Source organism: Onychomys torridus, chromosome 3, assembly GCF_903995425.1.
Source record: "Onychomys torridus chromosome 3, mOncTor1.1, whole genome shotgun sequence".
NCBI lineage: Eukaryota > Metazoa > Chordata > Mammalia > Rodentia > Cricetidae > Onychomys > Onychomys torridus.
In genome coordinates this window covers 18313382-18326482 of record NC_050445.1, presented here as the reverse complement: position 1 = coordinate 18326482, position 13101 = coordinate 18313382, and the positions used below count along the sequence as shown (strand labels likewise).

General features: G+C 36.2%; 1 protein-coding gene across 2 annotated transcripts in view; it reads right to left on the bottom strand.

Moving 5' to 3' along the window:
• Ccser1 (coiled-coil serine rich protein 1) overlaps positions 1–13101 on the bottom strand; it is a 1141750-nt gene that overhangs the window by 73399 nt on the left and 1055250 nt on the right. The window lies entirely within an intron of this gene.

Here is a 13101-nt window from a genome sequence, read left to right as displayed (position 1 = left end):
AAATATTCAGAAAACTACTTTGTAAACAGATGGGCTGTCATCTTTGCTTTGTTCCTCCATTTATATAGCACAGGCAGAAGAGATTCAGTATGATTCCTAAGGCCCATAGGACTTTTTGAAATGGTCAGTTAGCGTGGGCTTTGATTTAAAGGTAGTAGCTACATTAGCTCTGACAGGGATAGCCTGTCCTGTTCTTTGAAGTTAAGCATGACTTCTGTTTGGCTGTGGAAATCACAGGTAATCTCCTGCAGATGAAGGTACCTTTGAGTCAGCCTAGACCCCATTTTCAGTGATGTTAACTTAGTGTTTTGGGGAGCTTGCTACACTTTTCATTGACAGGTGCTGTTTCACCTAACATTTTTACATGATGGTGATATTTTCCAGGAAAACCTCTTCTCAATGTAAACATTTCTGGTGAGTTTTCAATCTCTCCTCATTGCTTGTAGAAGTGGAAGAGTTAGAGCCTTGACCCAGATTAGGCTTTTCTTAAAGAAATGTCATAGCTGAGTTGATCTTCTATAAAGACTACTAAAATGTTCTCCACATATCTTAAATAAGTTCTGCTTTTATTTATTCTTTACTTAGGGTAATACTCACAATATTTTAGAAATTCTTGACTGATTATTCAATAAAGATATTTATGTTTTGCTGATCTTAGCTTTGTACATGTCTGCCTCACTCAGCTTGACCACTTATAGAACTGAAAGTTCAGGATATGTTATTCTTACTTTTGCTCCAATGCTCAGAACATAATTTCTGGTTGGCATAATTCAAATATTGTTGCTTTATGGTGGAAAGGCCAGACAGTTGAACACTCTAAACATAGAGCATATGAATAAGATTCATGGTTTTATGTGAGTGTGTTCATAGTGTCCCAAAACAATTAGCTAGTAACATAAAAGATGATTAATCACAGTTTACTATGATGTGTGTATAATGGTAGTAGATTAGTAATAAATATTTGAGCTATTTCAGACATAGTAAACAAGACAAATTAATGTATACACACTAAGAAAGAGACAATTGCTTGTTACAGGGTAACTATTAATCTTCAATCCATAAGAGAAATATAATATCTGAGAAATACAAGAACGTATGACATATATATATATATACATATATATATACATATATATGTATATACATATATATGTGTGTATGTAAAGATATATAGACATAAGAATATATATTCATATTCTTATATGAAGGAAGATCTACAATTGGGTTGTTTTGAAGGAGTATCACCATGATAAAAGAAAGACTGTGTTCAGGAGTTAAAAGAACATTGCACCAAAAATCAGAATGAGAAGTTTCCAGAGAAAGCTTCTTCTACCTTAATCAGTCAAAGAGAACTGTGTTTTGGTGGAGCCTCAGATACCCCTCTAGCTGGAGTTACAGGCATTTATGACCTACCTGACATAGGTAAAAGGAACTGAACTTGGATCCACAGCAAAAGCTGTTCACACATTTAACCACCAAAAAATCTCTACAGCCCCAATTATTATGGCTTTCAAAAACGTATTCTTTTTTGTAAGCATCAGTTATGCCCTGTCCTTGTAAGAATGTTGGCAGTTATCTACCTTACAGATTTATGTATGGACTTTATTTCCTATATCTTGAAAATGTGTTTAAAGTCCTTCTGCACCATTTAGCATAATACTGTAAATTCATAACCCAACATTTCAGTGTAATTTTAATTTAATTTAATAATTCAGAAACTGAATTAAAATGACTCTTACGTTCTAGAAGAACAGGAGAATTTGGAAAATTGACACTTGTATTATATAACTTCCACCTACATAAGGTTTATCTTTAAAAAGAAACATTACTGATGAAGTATATTTATTACTCTTTGTTTTCTGTTGAGATTAGTCAGTCATCTTTCTTTTCTTTTTCAGTGATTACATTTTTATTTTTAAAGGATTGCATTTCATATACATATACTTTTTCTTTATATATATATTTATTATTGTTATTATTATTATGTGTTTTAATTTTACACATCAGCTACGGGTTCCCTTGTCTTCCCCCCTCCCACCCCCACTTTCTCCCCAGACATCCCCTCCATTCCCATGACCTCCAGGGCCAAGACTCCCCTGGGGATTCATTTAAACCTGGTGGATTCAGTACAGGAAGGTCCAGTCCCCTCATTCCAGGCTGAGCATGTGTCCCTGTATAAGCCCAAGGTTCCAAACAGCCAGTTCATGCACTAAGGACAGGTCCCGGTCCCACAGCCTGGATGCCTCCCAAGCAGTTCAAGCAATTCAATTGTCTCACTTTTCCAGAGGGCCTGATCCAGCTGGGGGCTCCACAAGGGCCTTATCCAGCTGGGAGCTCCACAGCCATTGGTTCATAATTCATGTGCTTACATTTGTTTGGCTATTTGTCCCTGTGCTTTTTGCAACCTTGATCTCAACAATTCATGCTCTTACAGTCCCTCCTCATTCTCGACAGTTGGACACATGAAGCTCCACCTGGGGCCTGGCTGCGGATCTCTACATCCACTTCCACCAGTTATTGGATGAGAATTTCAAGACGACTGTTAGGGTGTTTAGCCATCTGATCAACAGACTAGGTTAGATCAGGCTTTCTCTCGGCCATTGCCAGCAGTCTATAGAGGATGTATAATTGTAGATTTCTGGGGACCTCTCCAGCACTCTGACTATCAAAATGCCCAACAGTCCAATTAAGAAATGGGCTATAGAAATAAACAGAGAATTCTCAACAGAGGAAGTTCAAATGGCTGAAAGACATTTAAGGAATTGCTCAAGATCCCTAATTATCCAGGAAATGCAAATCAAAATGACTCTGAGTTACCACCTTACACCTGTCAGAATGGCCACGATCAAAAACATAGAAGACAGCTTATGCTGGAGAGGATGTGGAGCAAGGGGAACTCTCCTCCACGGCTGGTGGGAATGCAAGCTTGTACAGCCACTTTGGAAATCAATATGGTGCTTCCTTAGAAAATTGGGAATCCATCTCCCCTAAGACCCAGCTATAGCACTCTTGGGCATATACCCAAGGAATGCTCAATCATACCACAAGGGCATTTGCTCAGCTATGTTCATATCAGCATTGTTTGTAATAGCCAGAACCTGGTAACAACCTAGATGCCCTTCAACTGAAGAATGGATGAAGAAAATATGGTACATATACACAATGGAGTACTACTCAGCAGAGAAAAACAATGACATCATGAGGTTTCCAGGCAAATGGATGGATCTAGAAAAAATTATCCTGAGTGAGGTAACACAGACTCAGAAGGACAAACATGGTATGTACTCACTCATAGGAGGATACTAGATGTAAAACAAAGATGACTAGACTGCTATACAACTCCAGGGAGGCTACCTAGAAAATGAGACCCTAGGAAAGACACAGGGATCACCCAATAACAGAGAAATGGATGAGATCTACATGAACAACCTGGACGACAGTGGGAGTAATGAAGGGCAAGATTGGAGGGAAAGAAAGCTTAGGGGAGCAGGAGATCAAGAACAGAAAGGGAGAACGAGGAATAACAGACCATGATAAATGAAGACCACATGAGAACAGTCATCTTTCTTAATGATCCTTTTATCTTTTTCATCTTCTTTCTGTGCTAGTTCTGATGACTCTTCAAAGATAAACATTGAGAGTATGATTGTTTTTTTTATTTTTACAAACATGACAAAGACTGCAGACCATGCATTACGTTCTGCCACTTAAGATATTGAGGAGAATCTATATGGTGCGAGTCTTAGGACACATTTCATCCTTCATTCTTATACTTAAGTCTAAATGATTGTGTAGTAATTTCAGTTCCTAAATACATGTGATTAATTTGATCTTCTTCAAATCTAGCCTTGTCTTAATATGGAGACTTGCAATGTGTCTTAAATATAAAATATTTTGTGCTATTGTATTTGTGTTAAAGTTTGGATTTTCATGAATAACAAATATAAGAATAAGAATTCATTTTCACACTCCGTAGTAGATTTCCTTGATTTGCTACTGAGTCAAAACTGTATCTAGGGCCACATTAAAAAAAATTACCTCCACTTTCACAGTTTGGGGCTTCTGTATGTGCTCATTACCTAATTTTGCTTATCTGATTGATATCAAGTGCACCTGAGATTTTCATCATATAATTTTGAATTTAATGTTTTCATTCCTTATTACAACACTGAAAAGTATTTTCACAGGAAAAGAATAATCAGAGAATTCTAACACACCAGTCCCCTATAAAGTCCACATTGCAGGAGGGTGGCAGTGGGGATACATGGTTAACCATTTCCATGCAGTCCTGTTATCTAGACTGATAGCTTGGCCTACCTTCATGATAAATACATGACTATTAAAAGACAATTCACATTCTTGGGTTTAACTCATTATCAATGAAAGAATATTAATAGCAGCTACTTCACAGGATTTGGTTGAGATAAATCAGTCAATAACTTAGCAAATCATTCAGTAATTCTTCTTACACATGGCACCAGCTTCACCACTTAGATATTTGCTGCACCATCACAGAATCTTTTTTAAAGATTTATTTTATGTGTATGAATGTTTAACCTACATATATACATATGCACCACATGTGTGCCTGATGCCTTAAGATACCGGAAGAGGGGATTGAGTCTACTAGACCTGGGGTTATGGATATTTGTTGGCTATTATATGGAGATGGAGAGAAGGATCAGTGGTTTAGAGCACTTGTTCTTTCAGAGGACCCAATTTCAATTTAAAACAAATTTGAACACATTTTAGGGCTTAGTTTACTCCAAAATGTTCTTTCTTCTTTTTGCTGACAATCCACAGAACCACTTATTCCAGATAACCACTGACCTGCTTTCTCTCTGTCAAAAATTCTTTGCTTCTTTGTTTTTTACATTGTGTTTTGAGGTACATCTTTGTGATAGCATCCATCAGTCATCTGTTTTGGGCATTTTTTGTTTTTGTTTTTGCTTTTGTTTTTTTAACCACTGAACAACATTCAGCTGTATATATCTATCACATTTTCCTTTTGCATTTGTAGATTCAGAGATACGGATTATATTCAAATGTTCATAATTACAGAAGCCTTTCCTGACAATTGTTTTGCAAAATACTTGTGCAAACAAATGTTTTCAATTTTCTAGGCAGATGTAAGTAGAAGTAATAAGTTGTGTGGAAAGTTTGTATACAATTCTGTAAAAAATTGCCATAGTGTTTCCCAAAACTGTTAAAATACTACATCACCTTTCCACCAGCAATGTGAAAATGATTTACTTCTCCTATACCTTGGTGACATTTGGTGTTTTCACTTGTTTGATAATAGCCATTTCCTGAAGTTCATCCTTGTACTTTCAACTGGCATTCACCCAGTGTTTAGCATTGTCTGTGTGTGACACTCATATATGTACTTGGAGTGATTGTTCAACAATTCAAAGCTTTGACCAGTCAAACCTATAAGCTGCTTTCACAAGAGCAATTGATTTAAAACCATTATAATAATGTATAGAAATATTTTGTAAGTTTTATTATTAAAAATAACGCACATGAAAACATCGCCAACATAAAATAACCAGCCTCAATATCTACACAGCTTAATGAATTCATATGCAAATAGAGTCCTCAATTGAAATAGAAGCAGTGAAACTTCTTACTAAATGATCCCTTTAAGTATTGAATATATGTTATGTGTATATCCACTACAAGCACCAAAATACTTTATGATAGTTTAGCCACAATTGGAATCAACATAGTTGCCCATCAACAATTGAGTGTATAATGGAAAATGTAGTGTATATTAATATCAATATACATGTATCAAATACTTTTCTGTCTATTTTCTCTTATTAGATTATAAGATTAATATAAAAACACTTCATATTAAGAAAGATGTGTGATATCTTCTTAAATAATTCCTAAAAGGACAGAGGGAAGCTTAAGTCTATAGACTCATACTTTATGAAGCTTCAAAGAAGTTATAAACAGTGTCATCCTCACTAATATTTCTTTCATTTAAAATAAAATTTCACTTATAAAATTATTTACTGTTTCTGGTTATTTTCATATTCTCTACTGTAATGTATATAACCATTAACAAATGCAAATATTTTATAAAGGCTTCTCAAGGACAGGGATGTAAATATGAAACTTACTTCAGTAATGTTCAATAGCATATTGATTCAAAATGTTACAAGTTATTCATCAATAACTAACTGGGAGGTACAGACTGTAGTAATGCATCGTTATATTTTTAAAAGTTTATTAATCATTCTGTAATTTGAACACAGTTCAAGACTATATATGGTAGTTCTTTCACTTTCAAATGTTTCCTAAACTCCAACAATTATGTTACAATTTGGGACACTTGAATTCAGAGAAGAAAAATATGTTTTATGCTTTTATTTTTTATTTTTATATTTTTAAATTTTATATATCTTATATATTTTTCTTTTTATATTTTACTAGAAACAAAGTAAAATAAGAAATTAATAATGAGACAGATTTATCTTAGGTCTGACAAAGAAATAATCAGTGAATGAGGACTAATTGACAACTAAGGAACTTGGTGGAGGGAGTCTCTTGTCCTGAAGATTTGTTATTTTCAACAGAAAATATTAGTCCCTGCTTCTAGTCAGTACATAGAGAGGTCAAATGGATTATAGTAGCTGTATCATAAACATTGAAAGCTTAGTTATGTTATTTTTGACTATACCTAAATGGTTTTATATAATTATATCAATTTTCCAATTTTTTAAGTTTTGTGATAATATGTGCATATTTTAAAAATTGTTAATGGCAATAAACAGTAAAAATAAAAGAATAAGTATTGTTGATGTATGAAGAGAATTTACCTGAGGAAAATTTACCACATGTTTCACTCTCTTTGAAAGGGAAACAAACCACTTTGAAAGCTTGTCAGGCCTGCAGAACTCAAAATCTGAATATGGAGGCCATCTTTTTGAGTCATAAATCCAATGGGAACGAGTTCACATTGAGAGAGCATGAGCTGAATTTTGATAAATGCTTTGTTCTAATTTGTAGAACTATCTCTAATCATAAAGAATGTGTAGAGAGTTTCAATTTTCCTTAAAGCCATTTAGTGAATGTAGGTAGATATCTCAGTTAACAAGGTGCTTGCATATTAGACTGTGTATATACAACAAGTAGTGATGTCCAGTGCACATCCTTAAAGTCTAGTATTTGTCCCCAGATAGAATGTGGATGTAGTGTGCCTTGTCCTCTTATTTTTTGTAATTAATTCAGTGTTTATTTATAAATGAAAAATAATATACAACTTTGCCTCCCCACCATGCTAGAGAAACATTGAGGAGAGGGGACCAATTAAAATTAATAATCATCTCATATAAGATCAGAAATTTTAAAACATTGGGAATTCAGTGTAGTCTCAGCCACAAGGCAAGGTCAGGTTTCTCAGGACATGATATTCTCTTATACTGGGCTAGCAAAAATACATGTTAGTACTTGATGATAAAGTAGTAATTTGTAAATAGATGAGCATATTTGGAGATATTTCAGGTTTAAGTAAGAGTTTCTACCTTTTTTTTCTTTTTGTTTGTGTTTTCTTTTTTTTTCTCCTTTTTTTATTTATTATATTTGTGTTTTAATTTTACATATCAGCCATGGGTTCCCCTGTCCTCCCTGCTTCCGCCCCCCCCCCACCTTTCCCCCAGCCCCTCCCCTCCATTCCCATCTCCTCCAGGGCCAAGACTCCCCTGGGGATTCATTTAAACCTGGTGGATTCAGTACAGGAAGGTCCAGTCCCCTCCTTCCAGGCTGAGCAAAGTGTCCCCTTGTAACACCAAGGTTCCAAACAGCCAGCTCATGCACTAAGAACAGGTCCCAGTCCCACAGCCTGGATGCCTCCCAAGCAGTTCAAGCTATTCAATTGTCTAACTTATCCGGAGAGCCTGATGAAGCTGGGGGCTCCACAGCCTTTGGTTCATAATTCATGTGCTTCCTTTCTTTTGGCTATTTGTCCCTGTGCTTTTTCCAATCTTGGTCTCAACAATTCATGCTCTTACAGTCCCTCCTCTTTCTGACAATTGGACACCTGGAGCTCCACCTGGGGCCTGGCTGAGGATCTCTGCATCCACTTCCATCAGTTATTGGATGAGAGTTCCAGCACGACTGTTAGGGTGTTTAGCCATCTGATCACCAGACAAGGTCAGATCAGCTTTCTCTCGACCATTGCCAGCAGTCTATAGAGGATTATCATTGTGGATTTTTGGGGACCTCTCCAGCACTCTGCCTATTCCTGTTCTCATGTTGTCATCATTTATCATGGTCTGTTATTCCTTGTTCTCCCTTTCTGTTCTTGATCCAGCTGGGATCTCCAGCTCCCCTAAGCTTTCTTTCCCTCAAACCTTGTCCTTCATTACTCCCACTGTTGTCCAGGTTGTTCATGTAGATCTCATCCATTTCTCTGTCATTGGGTGATCCCTGTGTCTTTCCTAGGGTCCCATTTTCTAGGTAACCTCCATGGAGTTTTGTAGCAGTCTAGTCATCTTTGTTTTACATCTAGTATCCTCCTATGAGTGAGTACATACCATGTTCATCCTTCTGAGTCTGTGTTACCTCACTCAGGATGATTTTTTTATAGATCCATCCATTTGCCTGGAAACCTCATGATGTCATTGTTTTTCTCTGCTGAGTAGTACTCCATTGTGTATATGTACCATATTTTCTTCATCCATTCTTCAGTTGAAGGGCATCTAGGTTGTTACCAGGTTCTGGCTATTACAAACAATGCTGATATGAACATAGCTGAGCAAATGCCCTTGTGGTATGATTGAGCATTCCTTGGGTACATGCCCAAAAGTGCTACAGCTGGGTCTTTATACCAAGATATGAGTCCTGGGTCTTGAGAATTGGACCAAGTTGAAAGTACTTGTTATACAGGTATGAGGAGCTTTATTTGAACCTCTAGCCCTTCTGTAAAAGGCAGGATATACAGCTATATATCTTACAGAGAATTAATATCTAGAACATAGAAAGAACTCAGAATACAATAACAAAAGAAAGAAACACAATCCATTGAAAAGGAGATACAGATGTGAAAAATAGTTTGCAAAAATCTCTTCACATATGAAGGAATAAAGTGAATAAAAAAATCTTAAACTTATTCAGTGTGGTTAGCATTTAAGAAAATGTTAATAAAATTTAATTCAAGACTTCATCTTATGTCAGTCAGAATGGCTCAGATCAAAAAAACAACTAATAGCAAGTGGTTAAGCTATGGGGGAAGGATTTGCATTCATTGTTGATGAGATTGCAAATTAGGACAGCCACTTGGAAAATATTGTAAAGAATCCTAAAATAAGTTAAAAATAGATTTATCATGTGGTCCAGACATATCATTGATTGGCACATGCCCAAGGACTAGACTTCTTAGTCCATAGACAATTGCCCAGTCATGCTTATTGTCACTCTATTCACAGTAGCTAGGAAGAGAAAGAACCTAGTATTCTGCAATTGAATAATGGACAATGATAATGCTGTACATATACATTATGAAATAGAATTCAGCTGTAAAAAATAAAATCTGTATGTTAATGCATGAAATAAGAGTTATAATATTGAATGAAATGACCCAAATCCAGAAAGACACATGCAGTACTTTCTCTCTTATGTGTGCATCTTAGCTCCTAACATTTAGATATAAGCATATAATCTGAAGTCACCAAGTAACCAAGAATGAAAAAAAAAAGGGTATGGGAGAGGCAAGAAGGAACTCTGAAAATGAAGATAATCAGATACCAAAGACATGAAAAAGAAAAAATGGAGGAGGGTGGTTATTGGAAAAGAGAAAGGGAAGACAACATGGAGGGAGGTGAGATAAGTAGGAGAAAGGATGCTTGAAAACCCAGAGGGGAACAATATTTTATGTTCGCTTATAATAGGTATGAAATAAACACAGTTTGAATATTATACAGTCTGAATTAAATTATGCCACTTGAGTGTTATTGCTCCAGTAAGACACACAGACTATCCAACAAAAGTATCACTCTTAAGTATTCTCCATTCAAGCTATTAATCAGAGGTGAACACACTCAAAGAAATATAGACTACTGTTGTTGATCTTGGTTCTCTCTCATAAATTGAAAGTAAGGTCTTATAACTGAATATACCATGTATTTCTGATATAGGACTTGGAGGAACCAAACTATTTTTTCTGGAACTATTCTTTGTCAAGAATTGTTCTTTTAGTGTTTGAAGGCATTATACAAACAACTAAGGGATAAAATGAGCCAATAATTTTACCTGCTTATAAACCTATGGACCACAACAATGACCAACACAGCAAAATAAACCCACATTGAAGTGGTGGTGCATATATCTCAGGGGTAACCAACAACTATCTAATTGTGTTTGAGTCCTGACCTAAGGGCGGTGATTCATACATAGTACAGTAGAAATATACAAATACTCATAACTAGTGAGATAATGGACCCCAAAAGAGAACCTACCACAGGCAGTTGCCTAGACTAACATAATTTTTAACTGTATTGTAAATATTTATCTTAATAGCCCAAGATAATTGTAGATCTCAACCCTCATCAAAGAAGCTTCCTTTTACAGAAAGTTGATATCATTACAGAAATCTACAACTGAATAAAATGCAGAGAACATTTAACCATGAGGTGACCAACTCCAAGGATACATGTATAATATAACTCTTGTATCTAATGCTCAAGGAAAACTGTGTCCTAAGGGAAGGAAATATAAGAGCTAGATGATTAAGATGTCTGCTCTTAAAATGTCTTCCTTATATAATAGAAAACCTGAATCCATGAAACCTCAAAAATAAGTCAGTCTCAACAAGAACAGCACAGATATAATACCACTTGGCTTGCCAAAATAGATAGGGGAATAGTGAAAGGTCCCATCCCTAGACAAAGACCTACAAGCAGTTAATGACTGCTGAGAATGGGTAAGTCTGATTTCTCCAAGTAGAAGCTTTCTATTAGATTTTCCTATCACAAAAAGTCAGCCCTAAGTACACATACATAGAAACAACACTAAAGTTCAGAAAGCTGTGTGTGCATGTGTATGTGTGTTTATGCATATCTGTGTATGTCATTCTGACAAAGGAAAGCTAAAAACATAATAAAATAATCAAAATATCAATGATTTCCAGTTGTGTAGGGAAAGGAATGACTAAGCAAAAGTGAGATATTTTAAGGCATTGGAAAATATAATGGAGGAGACATGCTGTCTTAAAGTTTCGATTACTGTGAAGAGACAACATGACCATGGCAACTCTTATAAAGAAAAGACATTCAATTGGCTTACCTTTTTAGATGTTTAGTCCATTATCACCATAGTGTGACATGGTGGTGTGCAGACAGACCTAGTGCTGGAGAAGGAACTGAGAGTCCTACATCTTGACCCACAGGCAACAGGAGGTGGTCTGAGTGTCATGCTGAGTGAAGTTTGAGCAGAGGAGACTTCAAAGCCCATCACCACAGTGACACTGTTCCTCCAACAGGGCTACACTACTTCAACAAAGCCATGCCTCCTAATAATGCTATTCCTTAACAGCTTATTAGGGCCAATTACCTTCAAACTACCAACCATGCCATTTTTCTATTTGTCAAAAGACCAATAGTGAATTTTAGCACACCAGGCAGTGTGAGTGCTGTTACATCCTCATGTGTTTAGAGATAGTAAGAGTACACTCCCCTGGTACCAGATACTTCAGACCAAAGACTCTTCTAGGGGATACAGGAAAAATGTTTATGCTTCATATTTCAACTTCTCTCTGAACTTAAAACTATTCTAAACATACAATATGTTACTTTAAAATGAAAAGAAAATGATAAACATTGAGCTCCATAAAGACAGGGCTGGGGCAAGTGAGAGACAGAGCGGCACTGAACCACTTTATGCCTTGCTGAGGAAACCAACTCAAAGGAGATCTCAGAAGCCTATCAGGAAATGTCATCATCTTTTTGTGCAAACTTTCCTGGCACAGAACTATAATCACCTGGATGCTTCAGCCAAATTCAGAGTTTTCCAGGAACTACTCAATGAGGAAGGGGGCTCTGTCTTCTAAAGACAAAGAAAAATGTGAAGATTTGGAAAGGCAGAGAGTTATGAAAGACAAATAGAATCCTAGAATCCTCACAAAGGGGAAACAAAAGATGTCTAAGGATGCTATTGGACCTAGTGGTCTCCTGCAGCCTTCTTCTTGTGCTGAGCATAACCCCCCATTCGAAAGAGAACCTCACAGCTCAAACACTGATGCCAAAGAAACTGGGGAAGGTGTGGAACAACTGCTGTGGATGACAAGCCACCTCAGGAAAGCAAGGCTGCTGAGCTCAAGGAAAAATACAAGAGGGATGCCACTGCCTACAGAGCGAAAGGAAAATGTGATGCAGCAAAAAGAGAGGTCAAGACTGAAAAGGTCAGGAAAAAGAAGGATTAGGAGGGAGGTGACAAAGATGAAGAAGGTGAGGAAGAGAAGGAAAGTCAAGATGAGAATGATGAATGAGGTCTTCATTTCAAGCCCATTTCTTTCCTGGTCTATAAACTCTTGTATACAACTCATCTTCGAAGAAAGAATTGAAATGTAAGGTTATGTAATGCTTGTTGGTAACTGTACAGAGTCTGTCTTTCTGAAGCTAAATTATTATCAAATGTGTGGTTAGATAACTCAGTCCTGGTGGTATTTTCAATAACTGCTAACCTCATTAGACACAGCATGGGGTTGTAAATTAGCATGAAACTTGAAAGCAAGTTCTTGTTGGTGCACAACACAGATTAGGTGCATTTGGTGATGGCTTTCTCATCTTCAGTTCCTCTGACACAACTTGTATGGAAACATTGGTTCTTCTGTTAAGTGAATACCACACTTGAATTGCAAACAAAGCAGTTCTACTGACATTCTGAATGCTTTGAAGTAAAATAATTATAGTAAAAATTGGCCATTTGTATAAAAATGTATATACTAAATATACAACATGTAGAAACATGTACTAATACTTTATATTTGTAGATACAATCATCTAATCCTTTCAAAAGAAAATTTGGAGAATCCAAGGTTTCTACCTATCTACAAACCAAATAATTCAAAATATCCTTTGACAAAAACATTCTATTGCT